Here is a 21,043-nt window from a genome sequence, read left to right as displayed (position 1 = left end):
ACACCGTTACTGGTGATGACCCCTATATGATGCCATTGTAGGTTACGCCTCTTGGTGTAAAAATGAAAATTAAAGAGATATTGCCAAAAAGATTGATTTTTTAAAATCAAGGAAAGATATTAGTTTCCAAATTTGAAAATTAGGAGGATTTATGAGAAGATTTAATAATTAAAAATTATTAAATATCTCCACATAAGAGGATAAAATGGAAGAGTAAAAAATTAAGAAAAAAAGGATATTAAGATGAATTAATAAATAAAATTTATTAATTATCTTTGTTTTGGAGGAAGATAAATATGATAAATTAATAGAAATAATTTATTAATTTATTTCTCATATTTATGAATTAGTTAATTAAATAAAATGGATTTCTTTAATTAATGAACAAAGGGGACAAATAAATAAATTATTAAATTTATTTATTTAGGACTCAGAAGAATTGTTAGTAAAAGAGGGTTTAATTAATTAATTAAACCTAAGAGGCACTATATGTGCATGATATGCTAAAAATAGGAGACATAGGTGTTGACCATTTTTTAGTGTCTACACCCCATCTCTCACTCCCTCCCTCCCTCCCTCCCTATGTACCTCTCTACCTCTCCATTCCTATCTACTTATGCACCTCTCTCTCTCCTTCTATCTCTCTTACATATATCCATCACCCTCTAGGTCTATCTCCTCTCTCTACCCAAGCTCTAGGTCCCTCTCTATATCTATCCCCCATTTAGTTCTTTCCCTCCCTCTTTGGCTCTCCTTGCCTTCTTACCCCTATCTCTCTTTGAATTTATCTCATTTTCTTCTCTTTCCCCTTCACCTCTCTACCTTTCCCCTCTTTAAGTCTCTCACTCATTTCATGTCTACCTTTCCTCCTTATCCCTCTCTTTCTCTTTCTTCTTCCCTCTCCCTCTCCTCTCTAAGTAATTGTCATGCTCCTCTTCTATCCCCCTCTATCCATATCACACCTCTCTCTCCGCCATTGTAACTATCCATTTATAAACTCTCTCTCTCTCTCTCTCTCTCTCTCTCTCTCTCTCTCTCTCCCTCCCTTAGATTTCTCATTCCCTCCACCCTATTCCTGAAAAACTATACCCTAAACCTTATACCATTTTAAGTTGAGTGGTAACAACCTAGAGAGGATAGGGACAAAGAAGAGGAGATACAATAGATTAAAGAGAGAGAGGGAGAAGAGGGGGTGGAGAAAGATGTGGAAATAGAGGTAGTGAGGAACATAGGGAGGAGGGGATAAGTAAATGAGGGAAGAGAGAAGAAAAGAGAGTTCATAAAGAGAGGGGTAAGGGGGGATGGGTGAGATACCTATAAGGGAGAGAGGGGTGAGAGACCTAGATGGGGAGATCAAGGGGTGAGATATATATGAGTGGATATAAAGAGTTGGGTAATGTCATGGATGAACATAAAGAGGTAGAGAGGGAGTAAGAGAGAAACCCAAAGGGGGAAGAGAGGGTGGAAGGGAGAGATGATTTCTTAAACAAATTTAGATAACCGGAAGACAACTGAGAGGGGCGGGGGGGGTCAATTAGTTGTCATAGATTACTAGAAGCATTAGCAATTTAAACATTAATACTAGAACCCAAAACAATAATACCAAAATAGCAGTTAATCCAATTAAGCATAATCAATAATCACAGAATAAAAGTCATTCAGACAACACCAAGTAAAGGGAAAAACCATAGTGGGAAGCCTACTCATAGTTAAATAATACTTCTGCAGTAAGTATGTGAATTACAATGAAGGGGCCTGCATTTGCAGGAAGACCGACAACCTAGAGCACACTACTCATCACAAAATGAGTCTCACTGACTACATACAAATCCAGACTACAATTTGGAGAAGTGTTGAACTGCAAAAGATAGCATCTACTATGCCAGAGTATAGTTCCAGTTAAAGCTCAATGTCGAAGGACTAAATCCTCATACACCCCATTTGATCTCCAATGATTGATCAACTCCTCTGCCTAAATGATATTGCATTATTCACAAATTACAATCCTTGACCATGACCTCTTACATTAACCATGATGATCTACAATGAGATCTTACATCTATATATACAAACCCTCAACCAACAATTAGGTTAGTCACCAGACAATAAACCAATTACATAATTACAAACCATGTCGGCCTAAGACCAAACAAATAATATCTAACATATAAGACATCCTAGAAATACATCAATAGGTCCTATCCACACGTTAAATCAATGTCGGTCTATAACCTAGATCAACCAAGACTAAGTATATGTCCACACACTTCAACAATGATCTCCAAACACCAAGTCTCGAACATGATCACCAACAACATCCTAAAACTCTATTAGAAGTTGCACCAACATTACTTAGGCAATTCATCAAAGATCTCCACCAAAAATCAAGCTTCTCAACAAGCAGGACAACATCCAATTACCAGACCAAAACCGGCTGATCAAGTATAAGTATAAGCATCATGAACAATCCAATTCCATCACCAGATTATACCAGAGTCTACCAGATCGTGTCGGATCTAAGTAAACCATAAAACCACTCAACCTACTAGGACCAAAAGGGTGTCGGTAAAGTATCCAAACAGATAGTGTTGACATCAATGACAAAACATCAATGCAACACATAATCAATTCCACCAAATGGCAAACAATCTCTCCCTTTGGCATTGATGGCAACACTAGATGTGAAAAACATCTAAGTACCAAGAAATGCCAAACAAGTCTCCCCCTATGGAAGACAACCAACAATTATCTCCTGTAGATAGCTCTGAATATCAATATCTCTCCCCTTTGAATAATATCTCTGAAAAGCTCTAAATTTCTCTTTAAATTTTTTACATCAATGCCAGAAATATGACATAAATATCAAAGCAAAAGTATAAACTTTTGAATTTCAAAATTTTACTACTCCCCCTGAGTAGTAGCATCCCACATTAGTGTTAGAATGAATAGTATCTCTGATAATGCATACCAGACTGATACCAAACCACATCAATCTAGTCTTTGTCGGAGGGGCATAAACCCCCAATCTATCTCTCAAGTACTCAAATGATTCTTTGGATAAAGGTTTAGTGAAAATATCTACAATATGCTTTTTAGTGTTCACATAAACCAGTTTAACTTCATTTGCTTCCACCTTCTCCTTCAAAAAGTTATACTTAATAGATATGTGCTTTGTCTTAGAATGAAATATCGAATTGTTTGATATATCAATAGCAGCAGAGTTATCATAGTGAATAAATACCGGTGCATCACAATCTACTTTTATATCCTTCAACATTTGCTACATCATAAAACTTGTGTATAGTTAGTAGCAGCAGCAACATACTCAGCTTCAACAATAGATAGAGAAGTACATGACTGTTTCTTACTGATCCATGAAACCAACTTCTTTCCAAGAAGGAAAGCTCCACCGGAAGTACTTTTTTGGTCATCAACATCTCCAGCCCAATCAACATCTGTATATGCACATAAAGTAAAGTTATCATCCTTAGGGTACCATCAGCCATATTCTGATGTACCTTGCAAGTATCTAAAAATCTTTTTCACCATCTCATGATTTTCTCTATGATCACTCTAAAATCTTGAAATAATACAAACAACATTCATAATGTCAGGCCTAGTCTGAGTCAAATTAAGTAGATCTCCAATCATAGATTTGTATCTTGTAGGATTTACCGGTGCAGAAACATCTTTGCTTGTCAATTTTTCACTTGTAACCATAGGTGTACTTATCGGTTTAGAATATCACATACCAAATTTCTTCAATAATTCCTTAACATATTTAGTTTGACAGATAAAAATGCCTTTGTCAGTCTGAGTAATCTACAAACCTAAAAAATATTCATCTCACCAATCATAAACATCTCAAATTCTTTCTCCATATTCTTAGAAAATTCTAAGCATAATTTATCTTCACCTCCAAAGTTAATGTCATAACCAAATACTTCAATAATCAGTATATCATCATCAGTGATTTTATAACATAAATTACTGTCAGCACTACCCTCAATAAAACCAAGCTTCAAAAGATATTTATCCAACCTTGCATACCAAGCTCCAGGTGCTTGTTTCAGTCCATATAAAGCTTTCCTTAACCTGCAAACAATATTAGTATCATCTAATAGTGAAAAAACATCAAGTTGCTCAATATAAACTAACTCATCAAGATCCCCATTCAAGAATGCACATTTGACATCCATCTGATAAAGTTTGTAGTTTTTATATGCAACATAGACAAGAAATAATCTTACAGCTTCAATCCTAGCTATTAGTGCAAAGGTCTCTCCATAATCAATTCTTTCCTTCTAAGAACATTGTTTACAAACCAATCTAGCCTTATTCCTTATTACTTTACCATCCTCATTCAATTTATTCCTAAAAACCCATTTAGTTCCAATGACATTTTTTTATTTTTAGGTCGGGGAACCAAGGTCCATGTGTTATTTTTCTCAATCTGATCTAATTCTTCTTCCATAGCTTTTAACCAATGTTCATCTTTACAAGCCTGAATTACTAATACCAGTTCAACTTGTGAAATTAAACATACCTCATTAGTTGCCAGTCTTCTTCTTGTCATCACTTCATTGTTCTTATCCCCAATGGTTTGATCTTCAGAATGATTCTATCTCACATACCTAGGAGTCTTTTGAGTCTATGTTCCTCTTCCCTATTCTTCAGTTACTGTAGAATTCTTTGATGTTGTTGGAGTAATTGGTTCAACTCTTTGTTCCGATAAAGGTGCTACCGGTTTAGATATAATCATTTCCCCTATCGGTTCCTTCTCACAAACTCTGATTTGACTTTTTCTCAGCTCATCTACTTTGACATTAGCACTCTTCATAATTTTCTGCAATCTCTTGTTATAACATCTATATGCTTTGCTTTCATTAGAATAACCAATAAATAAGCCTTCGTCACTTCTAGAATCAAATTTCCCAATAGTATCATCTCTTCTGATATAACATTTACTACAAAAAATTCTGAAATACTTAACTATGGGTGTATTACCAAACCATAATTCATAATATGTCTTACCAGTTTCTCCTTTGATATGTACTATGTTGAATGTATAAATTGTTGTACTCACTACTTCTCTTCAATAGATATGAGGTAAATTAGTTTCCCTCATCATTGTTCTAGCAACATCCAAGATAGTTATGTTCTTCCTTTCCATAACTCTATTCTACTGAGGTGTTCGGGGAGTAGAAAATTGCTTGCTTATACCATGCTTGTCACAAAAGTTATTAAACTTGCCGGATGTGAATTCGCCACCATGATTTGATCTCAAACATTTAATCTTCAATCCTGTCGTAGTTTCCATTTTAGCCTTAAAGATTTTAAACTTTTCAAATGCTTCAAATTTTTCTCTCAAAAAAGTAACCCATATCATTCTAGAATAATTATCAATGATTAGCATGAAATATCTATCACCATGAAAAATTTTAACTCTAGCAAGGCCACATAAATCAGTATGAATAATATCAAGAACATCATTTGATTTATCTTGTGTACTCCTAAAAGAGGTTCTGACCTGTTTACCCATTTGACATTCTTTACATACTGGATTATAGGGCTTCATAATCTTAGGTATATCCCTAATTGCCTTAGTTGAACTGATCTTCACAATGCAATCAAATTCACACAACATAGCCTTTTATGTCATAACCAACTCTCATCAATCTATGTAATCAAACATGTTTTCTCACCGGAGTTCAAATGAAATATGTTACCTTTTGTCTGTGTACCGGTTGCAATCTCCAAGCTAGATCTGTTACTGATTTTGCACTTCCCATCCTTGAACTGTAATTGAAATCTTTTATCTACCAATTGTCCTACACTCAAAAGATTATACTTCAAACCTTCAACATAATAAACATTGTCAGTATTGTTCTTACCATCCAATGATATGGTTCCTTTTCCTTTGATCATACATGCCTTATCATATCCAAATCTGACTAGTCCACCATCAAATTCTTGCAAAGACAGAAACATCCCTTTATCTCCAGTCATATGATGTGAATAACCACTATTACTTACCCATTCATCGTTGTCCTTAATTTTAGCAGCAAGTGCCTTCTCTTCCGACACATTCTCTTCCAATGCCAGACATCTTCCTTGATAGCCAAGAGTACCCATTCTTTCCCATTGTCGGATCCACTAGCAAAGTCTTCTGTTGATTCATCATTTGAATCAGTAATGTCTTCCTCATCCGCTATGTAGCATGATTTGTCTATGTTTTCTTGAATCTATATTTGTTCTGATATCTAGGGTTAGGCTTAAATGATCTTTTCTCTTTCTTCAAATATTGAATTCTTTTCAGTACATATAGATGCAAAATGACCAATCTTATAACATGCAAAACATTTAAAAGGTGTTTTTCCTTCATACTTACTTCCTACCGGTCCTTTCAGTACTCTTCTAGAAAATAGTGCTTCAAGTTGCTCAAACTCATCATCTTCTCTCTTCATATCTCCTAACTCTTTTGCATATAAAGCTTTCTAGTCTTGCTTACCAGTTGTAGATGTAGATGCATGAAAAGTAGGTTCAGTCTTCACAACTCCAAAAGGTCCATATTCCTCAAGCTCAGAAGTAGATAGTTTCCCAACCAAGGTATCTCTGTTGATAGATGCATTAGCCATTGTTCTTAGCTCATTGATAGAAGTAGCCTTCATTTTGTAAGTCGGTGGTAGGGCTCTTAGGACTTTAGAAACAATTTCATCTTCACTTAGAGTTCCAACACAACATTGAATTCCCATAACAATCTCATTTACCCTTTCCATGAATGCAGTAATCCTTTCATCTTCTTCCATCTTTAGGTTCTCATATCCCAACCAACAACCATCAAGTTTAGCAATATTCACTATAGGGTCACCTTCATTAAGAGTCTCCAACTTTTCCCATATAGCCTTTCTAGATGTTTTGTCAGTTAATCATATTATTTGCTGATCAGAAAGTGCACACAAGAGGGTTTCTCTTGCTCTGTAATCATTCTCAAGCTCTTTGTCCAGGTTTGTCAGAGGAGGATTGCCAGATCTTGGATTATAGGCTGTGACACCATTCTGTGTGATCTCCCAAATCTCCTTGCTAAGACATCTCAGATGAGTCTCCATCTGAATCTTCCATAATGTGTAATCTGTTTCATCAAGCCTCAGTATATCCCTTCTAAAGATAGCTCTAGAAGAACTAGATGAACTTGAACTGTTAGTCACCATAGGATCTTCCTCAAGCAGTTAAGCTTTCTGTAGAGAGGACCAAAGCTCTGATACCAATTGTTAGACAGTTCTGATAACCAGAAGACAACTGAGAGGGAGAGGGGGGTGAATTAGTTGTCACAGATTACCGGAAGCATTAGCAATTTAAACATTAATATCAGAACTCAAAACAATAATACCGGAATAGTAGTTAATCCAATTAAGCATAATCAATAATCACAAAATAAAACCCGCTAAAGGGAAAACCCACGGTGGGAAGCCTACCCACAATTAGATAATATTTTTGTAGGAAGTATGTGAATTACAATGAAGAGGCCTACACTTGCAGGAAGGCTAATAGCCTATAGCACACTACTCATCACAAAAGGAGTCTCACTAACTACATACAAATCCAGACTACAATCTAGAGAAGTGTTGAATTGCAAAAGATAGCATCTCCTATGCTAGAGTACAGTTCTGGTTAAAGCTCAATACCAGAGGACTAAATCCTCATACACCCAATTCGATCTCCAATGATTGGTCAACTCCTCTACTTGAATAATATTACATTATTCTCACATTACAATCCTTGACCATGACCTCTTACATTAACCATGATGATCTACAATGAGATCTTACATCTATATATACAAACCCTCGACCATAAACAATTAGGTTGGTCACCAGACAATAAGCCAATTACATAATTACAAACCATGTCGGCATAAGACAAAACAAATAATATCCAACACATAAGACATCCCAGAAATACATCAATAGGTCCTATCCACACGTTACATCAATGTCGGTCCATAACCTAGATCAACTGGGACCAAGTATAGGTCCACATGCTTCAACAATATCTCCAAAAGCCAAGTTTTGAACATGATCACCAACAACATCCTGAAACTCTATCAGAAGTTGTACCAACATTACTTAGGTAGTTCATCAAAGATCTCCACTAAAATCTCTATTGGTGAAACCTGAAACCAAGCTTCTTAGCAAGAAGGACATCATCCAATTACCAGACCAAAACCAACTGATCAAGTATGATTATAAGCATCATAATGAAGCCAATTTCATCATCGACTTATACCGGAGTCTACGGGATCATGCCAGATCCAAGTAAACTAGAAAACCACTCAACCTACCAGGACCAAAAGGGTGTCAGTAAAGCATCCAAACAGATAGTGTTGACATCATTGACAAAACTTCAATGCAACACATAATCAATCAATTTGGTGGAATTGATTGATTATGTGTTGCATTGAAGTTTTGTCAATGATGTCACAATATGTTAACAACTGATTCAATTCCAAATAGAAGCTACTCAATATTTACCAATCTTGATTATGGAATTGATTGATTATGTGTTGCATTGAAGTTTTGTCAATTGATAAAGAGGGAGAGATATGCACCTAAACCTTATACCCTCAACTTTATACCCTAGACCCTATATACTACATGCTATACAATGGAGGGAGAGGTGATGACCTAGAGAGTCAAAGGAGAGAGAAGAGGAGAGAGAATAACAAAGAGAAAGTGAGGGCTAAGGAAGGAGGGAGAGAGAGGTAGACAAAGGGTGTTTGAGAGACCTAGTAAGGTGAGGGAGAGAAAAAATGAGACATATGTTCACAAATAAAGAAACAAGGTCAATGAGGTAGAGAGATGTGGAGAGGATGGGAAAGGAATAGAGAGGAGATAGATATAGAGTTGAGAGACCTAGAACCTAGGGAGGGGGTAAGAGAAATAAGGGAGAGATGGTGGTGAGAGAGATATATCAAGAGAGAAAGGTAGGTAATGAGATAGGGAGGGGAGGTAGAGAGGTAAAGATGGAGGGAGAGGCTTAAGGATGGGGAGAGAGAGAGGGTGAGATGAAGAGGTAGTGATCGAGAAAATGTAGAGAGTAGAGAAAAACAAGGATTGAGGAAGAGAGAAGAGAGAGAGTTGGTGATATAGATGGGAGTAAGGAGGGAGAGGGTGGGAGAGACCTAGAGAAAGGGGAGAGAGGGGTGAAAGAGGCGGGGGAGATGGAGAGATAGAGGGTGGGGTAGAGAGGGAGAGGGTGGGAGAGACCTAGAGAAAGGGGAGAGAGGGGTGAAAGAGGCGGGGGAGATGGAGAGATAGAGGGAAGGATCCTAAACCCTATGTACCTTAAGTCTTATACCCTCAATCCTATATCCCGCGACCTATTAACTAGACCTTATACAAGGGATAGAGAGGTGATGATTTAGAGAGTCAAGGGAGAGAGGAGAAAGAATAACAAAGAAAAAGAGAGGGAGACATGATGAATCAGAGAGTTGAATGAGAGAGAAGAGGAGAGAGAATATGAAAGAGAAAGAGAGGGCTAAGTAGGGAGGGAGGGAGAGGTAGACAAAGAGTGATTGAGAGACCTAATAAGCTGATGGAGAAAGAGAAAAATGAGAGACAGGTTCACTAAGCTAAAAGTAGGGGTAAGTAGGTAGAGAGAGGTGGAGAGGGTGGGAAAGAACTAAAGAGGAGAGAGATATAGAGGTGAGAGACCTTGACCCTAGGGAGAGGGGGTAAGAGACGTAGGGGGAGAGATAGTGGTGAGAGAGATAGATAGGGAGAGAGAGGTGGGTAATGAATAGGGAGGGGGAGGTAGAGAGATAAAGATGGAGGGAGAGATCGAGGGATGGAGGAGGGTGGGATGAAGAGGCGGTGATCAAGAGAATGGAGAGAAATAATAGGAGAGAAATAAAGAAGAGAGAGAGAGAGAGAGAGAGGTAGTGATATAGATGGGGGTAAGAAGAGAAGGTGAGGTAGAGAGGGAGAGGGTGGGAGAGACTTAGAGAGAGGAGAGAGAGGTGGGAGAAGAGATAAAGAGAGGGGAGAAGATGGAGAGATAGATGGAAGTATCAATATGGGTCCTCAAACCTATACCCTAAACCCTATATCTTACACCCTATTTACTAAACTCTATACAAGGGTGAGAGAGGTGATAAGATACAGAGTTGAGGGAGAGAGAAGAGGAGAAAGAATACCAAAAAGAAAGAGAGGGCTAAGCAGAGAGGGAGGGATAGGTAGAAAAAGAGTGATTGAGAGATCTAATAAGGTGACAGATAGAGAAAAATAAGACAACTTCGCAAAGAGAGAAATAGGGGTAACAAGGTAGAGAGAGGCAAAGAGGGGGAAAAAAGCTAGGAGGGACCTAGAGTCTAGGGAGAGGGGGTAAGAGACATAGGGGAGAGATAGATGGGGGGAGAGAGAGGAGGGTAATGAGACATGGAGGGGGAGGAAGAGAGGTAAAGATGGAGGGAGAGACCTAAGGATGGTGAGAGAGAGGATGGGACAGAGAGTTAGTGATTGAGAGAATTGAGAGACTAAAGAGAAACAATAAGAGGAAGAGAGAAGAGAGAGGGAGGTGGTGATATAGATAAGAGTGGTGAGAGAATGTGATGTAGAGAGGGAGAGGATGGGAGAGACCTAGAGAGGGGAGAGAGAGTGGAGAGAAGAGATAAAGAGGGGGTAAATGGAGAGATATAGAGAAGTATTAATATGAGGAATACCCTAAACCATGTGTATGTTAAACCTTGTACCCTCAATCCTATACCCTAAACCTTATATGCTACACCCTAATAACTAAACCCTATACAAGGGGGGTAGAGGTGATGACCTAGAGAGTCAAAGGAGAGAGGATGAGAGAGAATAATAAAGAGAAATAGAGTCAAAGGTAGATAAAGAGTGATTGAGAGACCTAGAGAAGGGAAGGAGAGAGAAAATGATAACATAAGTTCATAGAGAGAAAAATAGGGGAAAGGAGGTAGAGAGAGGTGGAGAGGGTGGGAAAGAACAAGAGATGAAATAGATATAGAAGTGAAAGACCTAGGGGGAGAGAGTAATGGTGAGAGATAGAATGGGGAGAGAGAGGTGAGTAATGAGATGGGGATGGAGAGGTAGAGAGGTAAAAATGGATGGAGGGAGAGACCTAGTGATGGGGTGAGAGACGGTAGGAGGGAGAGGCAATGATCAGGAGAATGAAAAGAGTAGAGAGAAACAATAAGATAGGAAAAGAGAAAAGGATGAGGAAGTGATATAAATGATGAGGTAGTGATCGAGAGAGAGAGAGAGAGATCGAGAGAGAGAGAGAGAGAGAGAGAGAGAGAGAGAGAGAGAGAGAGAGAGAGAGAGAGAGAGAGAGAGAGAGAGAGAGAGAGAGAGAGAGAGAGAGAGATCAAATGAAAATATTGTCATAGCACTTTTCCACCCAACCATGAAGGTTTACACTTCTCCATAATTCTCTATAAGTCAAAGAATACCCAACCCTGCACAAGAATGTGTAGCATTCCAAAACTAAAATGAGTAATGAAAAAAGCTATACATCTAATATCATGATATGGCAAAGAGTAAGAAACATAATCATTAATGTATGATTTCAAAAGCTTTAGCCAAAGCATCTTTTTGAGTTGACTGCCAATAGGCATGCATCTACTCATCGAAGTAGGATAGGTATCCATCCATCAAAAGAAGATTGGAATCCATCATTTAAGCATAAAAAAATGATAAAAATATTCAATCATCAAAATAAGATGAAAATTCATCATGGCTAGTCGAGTATATAAGAGAACAAATTCTTAATAACTTGTAATAAATGATAAATACATAGAAAACTTTAGTAATGTTTTTTATTTCAATAGATTAGATTGTGATGAAGTTGCTTCTGAATTTGGCTGTGTCTATTTTTTGCATCAACGTTTCGGATCACACTCTGTGATCCATCATTAGGATGAGAGAGTGTCAAGAGATGAAAAATTAACAAATTGAAACTCTCTCATTCTGATGATGGATCATAGAGTGTGATCCGAAACGTTGATGCAAAAAAGATAGACACAATCAAATCCAGAAGCAACTTCATCATTTGATTATGGACTATGGAAATTTGATAAGATTAGATTGTTGCAAAGATGATTTATTGTTCTAAGAATCAAGAGTAAAATTCTTGCACAAAAATATTAGACCGATAAGTTTAGTGAGATCAATATGATAAAGAAATGCCACATGAAAAATATCAATGAGATGTAATTATTATACCCCATTTATAATTGGATTGCTTTGCTTTAAATTATAAAACATATAATTAATCTTCTAAATAATTATAAATACTTTTATTATTTAATTAATTGGCTGCAAATAATCATTGATATATTTAAATTTATAAATTACAATAAAAAATTATATAGTTTGATTTAAAATTATTAATATTTTTAATAGAAAATTAATTTAGCAAAAATTGTCCAAGGGGTTGGGCTTAACTGGTTAAAACACTAGGTTCTCACTGTGGAGACCCAAGTTCAATTCCCAATAGGGACATCTGAAGTGGAATTCTAAGTTGTGACTCTTGGCCTTCCATAGGATGGGGAGGGTCTTGGGGTCAATCTAATCAAACATAATAATAATAATAATAATAATAACATTAATTCAAAAACATGTAATGGGGATGGGGCCCCTTACTGTGTATCAAAAAAAAAAAAAAAATTAGCAAAAACTAAATAAAACAATTTGCTTAAATAGTGGTTGAAAATTTTCTTGAATAAATTAATTAGTTAAAAAATTTAAAACAAAAATCAATAAAGAAAAAATCAACAATTAATTAAAATTATAAATAAAGAGAAAAAAAAAATCAACAAAGAATAAATTAGAAAATTTATGTTTGAGATTGAAAATTGAAATATATATATTTTTGAATAAAATTTAAATTGATTTAAACTTTTTAATAAGCTATAATAAAAAATTAATAATTTGGCTTAAAATTTAAAAATCAAGTTCAAGTGGGCCAACTTTCATGACAGTTTGGCTTATCGGATGCACATGGTTTGCGGATGATTGCTGGACTGAATCTAGGGGATACCTCTGGCACAACAAAAAAAAGTTGTTATAGATATGTTTAAATATATGATTTTTTATTATTTTATATGGTTCTGACTACAAAGTGGGGTGGTGGACAGCAAAATTTTGGGTGAAATTTGGATTTTGATATTGAATAGGTTTACAGGTCTACAAAGAACAACTTTATATAATGAGTTATGTCTATCTATAAATAGGATTTGGGTTGTGGCATTACAACTCTTGGGTATATGAGATGTTTTATTTCAATTCACAAATCTGGTTTTAGAGTTCATTTTGTTTTTAAGAAAATATTGATAATCATCTTTTCTCACATCTGCACATTTGATTGGTAGTGAAGAGAAATCTTTTTGAAACTTTGCGGGGTGTTTCAAAAATAATAACTAAATCAATGCAATGTTGCAGATAGTGGAGGAGATCATAAGATTGCTTAGATTTCAGCTTCCAAGGCCTAGTACTTTTGAGGAATTTGAAGATGCCATTACTTTAGTGAGCAAAGAACAGTCATATGAATTATTATCGTGCAACAGAAAATGCAGTGTTGCAGAAAATGCAGAGGATGAAGAATTTAAAGATATATGTGATAAGCCTCTGTCATAATGAAATGAAGGAAAATCATTAGATATTCCTAAGTGTTTTGACTATTGCAAAATATATGTCATAAGCTAGCAAGTCAACGAGTGATGGCTTAGATGAAGATGCTTAACTCACATAAAATTAACCACTAACATTTTTTTCAGTAACCTTTTTATACTAAGTCAATAAATGCAATCAATAAAAGTTTAGTTAACTTAGGTAAATCAGTGTATAGGATCTTGAGTTTTGTACCTACTTGTATACAACCTCTGCAGCAAAATAGTTGGACTGTTGCATATATCCCAGCCCAAGTGCCCAAGTAATCTTGAAGGCTTTTCTTCTATAGACACTTGAAATCTCTTCCCCTTGATTGCATTGAAGGCGAAACCCTGATGAATCAAGTTGACCCTGTGCTTGAATTGAACATTGCAATTTGGCCATCCAGTGAAATAACACTTGAGAAGTTATTTGGGAGTATTGAAGTCTAACAGTATATTGTCCAGAGACTCTTAGGAAAGGCAAGTACAGGAAAATTTAATTTTCTTCTCCAAACCAATGGAACAAATTTGAATAGAAGAAAAGTTCAGTCTCTTTAATTGCCCAGAGAAAAGTCATTTCATTTTATTTGTTTTATAGCAATGTTAGGTAGTGGGTATACTTGAGTTAGAGACTGTACATTTTCGAATCTACAATCCTAATTTCACCATAGAAAAACTCTAAACACGAGATTAAATCAGGTTATCATCAAAGAAAAGTAGTCTTACGACTTTCAGATATAGAAGTTCAAACAAGCTTCAACAAGGAGTAAGGATGAACTTTGGAAGGAGAAGGGGAAGATGAATTGCGTACCGTCCATTGTCCTAGCTGTAAATTCTGTCCATTCAGAATTCTTTATGGAAATTACAAATTCAGCTATCCTCACAGTCATAAAATCCAACTGTAAACACACTTCTCTCCATTTGGATCCTAAATGAAAGTAGCCATTCATAGTAATCTCCAACTGCCTGTATTCTGCATTTTTGTCTGTTTAGAACAAACACCAATATACAGAACAAACTGCTCTGTCACTCTTTTTGTTCACCAACTGCAATACACAGAACAAACCCTACCATACATGAAAAACGGAATTCTATCCTCTTATTACAAGCATACTTCCAACCAACAGAAATCCTAACATTGAATTCTATCCTCTTATTACAAGCATACTTCCAACCAACAGAAATCCTAACCACACAAAAAGTGAAGGTATAAAAAAGAATCTAGATCAGTCATCAGAATCAACAAATCTATTAATATTATTTAAACCCCAACCATTTACAAGTGAAAATCAAAATATATCATGGATATCAGATCAGATCTAAATAGATCCCAGGCACCCTCCAATCTATTCCGAATCCTAAACCATATCTGTGAATAATCCTCTCTTAGCAGGGCCTAATATTAACCATAAATAACCTAAAGCCTTACCATTTCAAGAGTCAAGACCGACCAAAGGAAATAATTGAAAATGGTCATAAACAAAACATTCTACAAAACTAATTCTCCCTCAAAAACACATTCCAATCAACTCAGAATACTAACTGTAGATACAAAAACAATCTGAGAAGCAACCAACCTGAATTCTTATCAATAAAGACAAACCAAAGGAAGTTGTTGAAATGGACAAATCCTAACAGAATAGATCTTGTTAAACGTTACAGAGCCTTTGCCACATCCTGTCCATGACAACTCCTCAGAATTGCGAAATCTCTGCATGCAGATCAAACAGAGTTAGAATAGCAGGTGTAGGAAATAGAATGGAGACTATGAAGTGGAAAAATTTATTCAAATATTCAAATACTCGATGTCACATCCATGCAATGGTAAAAAGAGAGAGTCATGGCACAAGCATGGGTGTCATGAAAGGAAAAGACGTCAGGGAAAAACTTGTAAATTATGGGTTATTCTTTATATCAATTCTTTTTATGGCATGTTGACCATTTATCATAGCATGCAAATGGCAGGTAGTGGAGAAAACAACACGCAAAGGACGATTAACCCACAACCATTCATTAAAAGAATGGTTTTGGGATAGTTCAAGGGCAAGGAAAACCAATATAACTTGAGCAGGAGGCAGCTTAAATGGGAGACTGCGGGTGCATCCCTTGGACATTGGTAAAAACAGAAAGAAGAGATGGCTTTTGGCAATAAAATGTGGTAGTTGCAGCTTCTCTGGTAGACCTGTATGCAGAATATGGGAGCATAATCAAAGCGTGCGAATTGTTTGACTGAATGTCTCCAAGAAATGCGGTTTTGTGGAATGCAATGATCGTAAGGTAGAAACAAAACGGATTCGTCGAAAGGGATTTAAAACTTGGAAGCATATGTAAATGAACATTTGTAAAGATAACTTCCACAGTCGTTGCCATATCCTCCCTATGTATGCTAATGGGGGAGCTTGGAACAGTGAATCGACCTCTGCCAAAGCATATGAAGCAGGGAGATATAGAGGAGGTCCAACCAAACTATTGGCAAGTAGATTTGAGGAAGATTGCAAGTGCCAACAGGAGTTGAGCGTGGGAATTTGGCAACAATTTTAGATGTGATTACCCAACCAAAATGGTTAGGCGTTACTCTTGATCCGTTACCTTGTTAATATTTCCTGATCTTTTGCTTATGCGGTGCTAAATAATAACATTCCTTGTGAATTTTCTGATATTTCTACTGATAAGAGAAATTCCAAATAATTCCATAGCTGGATAAAGAGATTTCAATACATCTTATCCTAGGATTAATTCATCAATTCTGGGTAGTAATACCAGTTGAAACTAGTACAAGAAGACGTCTATAGATACAACATGACATGATACTCTATTTTAGGTAAACCATCATTCATAGTTGTATGGCGTAACATCTATATGAGATAGGTAAATATGTTTGAATATATGATTCTTTATTTTATATGTTTGAAAATATGATTCATTATTTTTATGGTTTTGGCTACAGTGTGGGTGTTGGACAGCCAAAGTTTGATATTGAAAAGGTTTATAGGAATACAGAAGAACAGTATTATCATCAGTTTGGTTATTGGGAAAATGCGTATCTATAAATAGTAGAATTTAGCTTGTGGCATTACAGCTCTTTAGTATGAGATATTTTATTTCAATTCACAAATCTGGTTCTAGGGATCTTTTTGTTTTCATTGAAAATCCTAGTAATCATCTTTTCTAATATCTAGGCATTCAACTGGATCTATACGTAGTGAAGAGAAATCTTTTTGAGACACTGCTAAATCAATGCAAACTGTGGCAGAGATAGTGGAGGAGATCATGATATGGCACAAATCTCCTAGTCCAAGGTCCAATAGTTTTGAGGAATTTGAAGTTGCCATTAATTTGGTGAAGGATGTGGAGAGCCAAAAACAGTCACAAATAGGAATGATTATGAAGCAACAGAAACCCTTTGATGTGCAGTGTTGCAAACAATGCTGAGGAACCTTGTTTGAATGAGGAAACATTAAAGATATGTGGTAAGCCTTTTCCATGATGAAATGAAAGAAAAATCATCAGATATTTCTAAATATTTGACTATTGGAAAATCATCAGATATTCCCAAGTATTTTTAAAATCAACAAGTGATGGCTTTTTTTTTTTTTTTTTTTGGCATATCTCACACATTTTTTTAAATTGCAAAATAACTCAAATAGATTATTAAAAATTCTAATAAGTTTAAATATGAAAATAGATAGACTGCTAATATATTTGTACAGTTAACAGTAACTTCTTTTACACTAACCTAAGTTAATAAATGCAACCAATAAGATTTTAATTTAGACAAATCAAAGGAGATAGGAAATATAATGCTTTAATCAGTGAGAGGATCTTGAGTTTTGTACCTACCGGGATACAATTGGACTGTTGCATATATGCCCAAACCAAGTACTTTTCTAGCCTCTTGTTATATAGCAACTTGAAATTTGCCCCAAGATCTGGCAAGCTCGATTCCTTTTCCATTGAATACAAAACTCTGATGAATCAAGTTGAGCCTGTGCTTCAACATGCAATCTAGCCATCCACTGAAATAATAGTGTAATCTGGGGGTTTTATGGAGTATTCAAGTCCATCAGTATATTGACTAGAGAATCTTAGAAAAGGAAAGCGTAAGAAAATTTAAATTCCTTCTCCAAAACAATAGAACAATTTTGAATAGCAAAAACAATATTATCTTAAATTTTAGCCTTTTTAATTATAGAGTTCACCTTGGAAACTCTAGAAATCAAATAAAATCAGGTTATTATCAAAGAAAACTAGTTTTACCACTTTTGGATCTAGAAATTCAAACAAGCTTGAAACAGAGTAAGGATGAACTTTGAAAGGGAAAGGGGAAGATAAGTTGCATTCAGTTCAATGTCCTGCAAATAGGGCAAGTGAATTCTGTCTACTCAAATTTTTTTTACGAAATTTGCATTAATAGGAAGGATAAAATTGCAAATTCAGCCACCCTTGCAATCATAAAATCCCACTGTAAATATAGAATTTGAAGACCAAATCATTTTATTTATTTTTGATCATTAAAGGATATATATGAAAAGAAAATTTCTTCAAAACACTGTTCAATTATCCATGGCTAATTTTTATTGATCTTGAAATAGATGTGGTAATTCTCAGTTGGTTGGAAAGCCCTTTATTATGTTGATAAAAATATTAAATTTATGAAACCTTTTTATTAATACAAATCTGAAAAATATGAATTTTTTTTTTTTTTTATTATGTTATGATGGATGTTTCCTCAGAAAAATTTCATCCACCCGGTGGGAGAGAAATGGTGATGGATTTTTCTTGCAGGCATTAGATTATGGGTGCTTAATGTCTTTGTTTGACTCATTAAAGATTCCCAAAATGGTAATAGTGAGATTGGGAGTAGTTTTTAATTTTTGACTGATTTTGAATCATAATTTGGACATCCTCCAACCCATGCACAAAATAGAAAGGCATCGGTCAGTTAAGAAAAGACCAGTGACAGATTATAATTGACACATTTTGCTAATAAAATTGCAGAGAGAATAAAGGATTGCAGGGGTCAATTTATTTGGGGTTTTGTAAATTCTCGTTCAAGCAAATTCTGAGCAAATTCACATTAAAAACAGTCTAAAATGTCTAAACTATGTAACAGTAAATGTCTAAAATTCTCCTTCAAAAAATTCACAGTAGAAACAGTGATACAAAAAATATGGATTCATATTTTTCCTTGGTATGTAAAATCGATGCATTAGCCTCCATTATTGAAAACAAATCTTGTGATTGAGGACCGTGTATCTCAGTACTGCTCTGTAGATTCGAACTCAGAACTTAATACACCATACATATACTCAAAATACTGAACTTAAATTATTGGTTTAATCAACTTTTATTTACTAACAATGATTATTTAGCTATATAGACAAGGAGTATAACACAGTCTACCCTGTATCCTACATTAATTGACACCAAAAACAGAGCTATACACAGAACAGATCCCACCGTACATAAAACATTGACATCTAACCTGTCACAACAAGCATACATTCAACCAATAGAAACCCTAATCATAAAAAAGCAAAGGTATAACAAAAATCTAAATTAGAGTGATTTCTATTAATATTATTTAAACCCTAACCATAACAAGTGACAATCAAAATATAATACGGATAACAGATTAAATCTAAATAAACATCATACACCCACCAAACTATTCTGAAACCCAAACCATACCAGTGAGTAATGCTCTCTAACAAATGCCCTCTAATCTAATTCTAAATTATAAACCGTGTTTTTAAAAACAAATCCATTTCTAAATAAATAACCTATAGTCTTACCATTTGAAGACCAACCAAAGGAAATAATTAAAAAAATAGTCTAAAATTAAAAATGGGATTAATAAAAAATTCTAAGACACTAATTCTCCCCCAAAACGCCTTCTAATCCAATTCAAAATCATCACAAACAATCTGAATTCTCAACAATAAAGACAACCTAAATGAAGTAGCTAAAAAGAGATAAATCTTATTTTACACAACCCCTCTGCGACAATAATCCATAAACCAGAAACCCATCATAAACAAGATAAACCCTAAAAAGATAAACGAAACGAATTGATTGAAAACACATATCTAAAAAGAAAAAATGCTTAAAAGAATCTATAAACATATCTTAATCCCAAATCAATTTGATATAAAATGGTACCAAGAAAAGGCAAACCCTTAACAGACCTCAAAATTCAAACAACTGAACCTACCTAGGAAAATAATCCTCTTGCATATATTCTTTCCAATCTATCCCAAAGCCTAAGACAACTTCTGTAACAAGTCTGTATGTTTATGACAAACCCCAAAAATCCCAACCATTTTAAGGCATACGGCAAAAACACACCCCTTATAGACTCCTCTAAAACTTAAAAGCCCCACCAAAACGCTGCAAAATCAAAGCAAAAAAAGAAAGCCTAAAAGGATAAACAACCCAAACAGCATGCGTACCTGTACAGGCTTGGAGTATCAAATTTATAGAGCTTTTGCAGGCGAATAGGGTGCAGTTTTATAGAGCCTCTGCCACATCCTATCCATGGCGACTCCTCAAAATTGCGAATGCTCTGCACGCATGAAAGAACAGACTTTTACTCAAACATAATCAGAAGAGCGGCTGTAGGAAATAGAATGGAGGCTACGAAATGGATAAATTGATTCAAATATTCAAATACTTGAATATAGACGTTGAACAAAGTAGCCGTTAGAAATCAGCCTTATATCTTATGTAGTGATTTTACTATTAGTTGGAATGTGTCACTGTCTTAATTCCTCCATCTTTGTAGAAATCCCTTTGCTCCTGCTTAATGGGAGCTTGAAATACGAGATTACGATGCCATTTATAACAGCAAAATATAAATAATTTACATAAATATAAATTTATGAATATGTAGAAGAGGAAAAAAAATATGAATTTAGATTTCATATAATTTTTTTGGATTTGTCTATTATGTCATTTATATGAACAAAATTTTATAGAAATTTTTTAATATGTGGAAACAAGAAATTTATATATATTTTTTCATTAAAGACTTGTACTCTGAAAAAAATAGATATTTATAAAAAAGTCTCTTTGTAGCATATTTAGTTTTTATATGGGATTTGTTCTTTATTTACAAGGATTTAAAAGATAAAAGGATTATTATTTTAATTAACTATTAGAAGCATAAAATGATACAAATTCATAATCATTTTAAAAAGCATTGATTGTTGGAACAAATATTTTTCAATGTCAATTATAAACTCAATTTTTTTTCAATAAAAGGGTTAATGAAACAAAGAGATTTAAATATTAAATGGGACATTGTAGTAATTATTATTGTGGCTTTCAAGATAATCAAAAGTGAGTCCAACTTCACTATAATTATGAAATATA

General features: G+C 35.0%; 1 long non-coding RNA gene across 6 annotated transcripts in view; it reads right to left on the bottom strand.

Annotated features, from left to right (window-relative positions):
* The window catches only part of LOC131040147 (uncharacterized), a 38,780-nt gene extending 18,543 nt beyond the window's left edge, over positions 1-20,237 (bottom strand). For 5 of the 6 annotated variants that reach the window (XR_009104788.2, XR_009104791.2, XR_009104786.2 and 2 more), the window contains exons 1-4: positions 20,122-20,237; positions 17,510-17,703; positions 15,247-15,380; positions 14,481-14,715 (exon numbers count right to left, since the gene is read on the bottom strand). This is a non-coding gene — a long non-coding RNA (uncharacterized LOC131040147). The remainder of the gene's footprint in view (positions 1-14,480; positions 14,716-15,246; positions 15,381-17,509; positions 17,704-20,121) is intronic. The other variant, XR_009104787.2, reaches the window with a different exon arrangement.
* Positions 20,238-21,043: the final 806 nt, after the last annotated feature.

The sequence above is a fragment of the Cryptomeria japonica genome, chromosome 11, assembly GCF_030272615.1.
Source record: "Cryptomeria japonica chromosome 11, Sugi_1.0, whole genome shotgun sequence".
NCBI classification, from domain to species: Eukaryota; Viridiplantae; Streptophyta; class Pinopsida; order Cupressales; family Cupressaceae; genus Cryptomeria; species Cryptomeria japonica.
The sequence above is the reverse complement of the archived record's forward strand: the minus strand, read 5'-3'. Positions and strand labels throughout refer to the sequence as shown.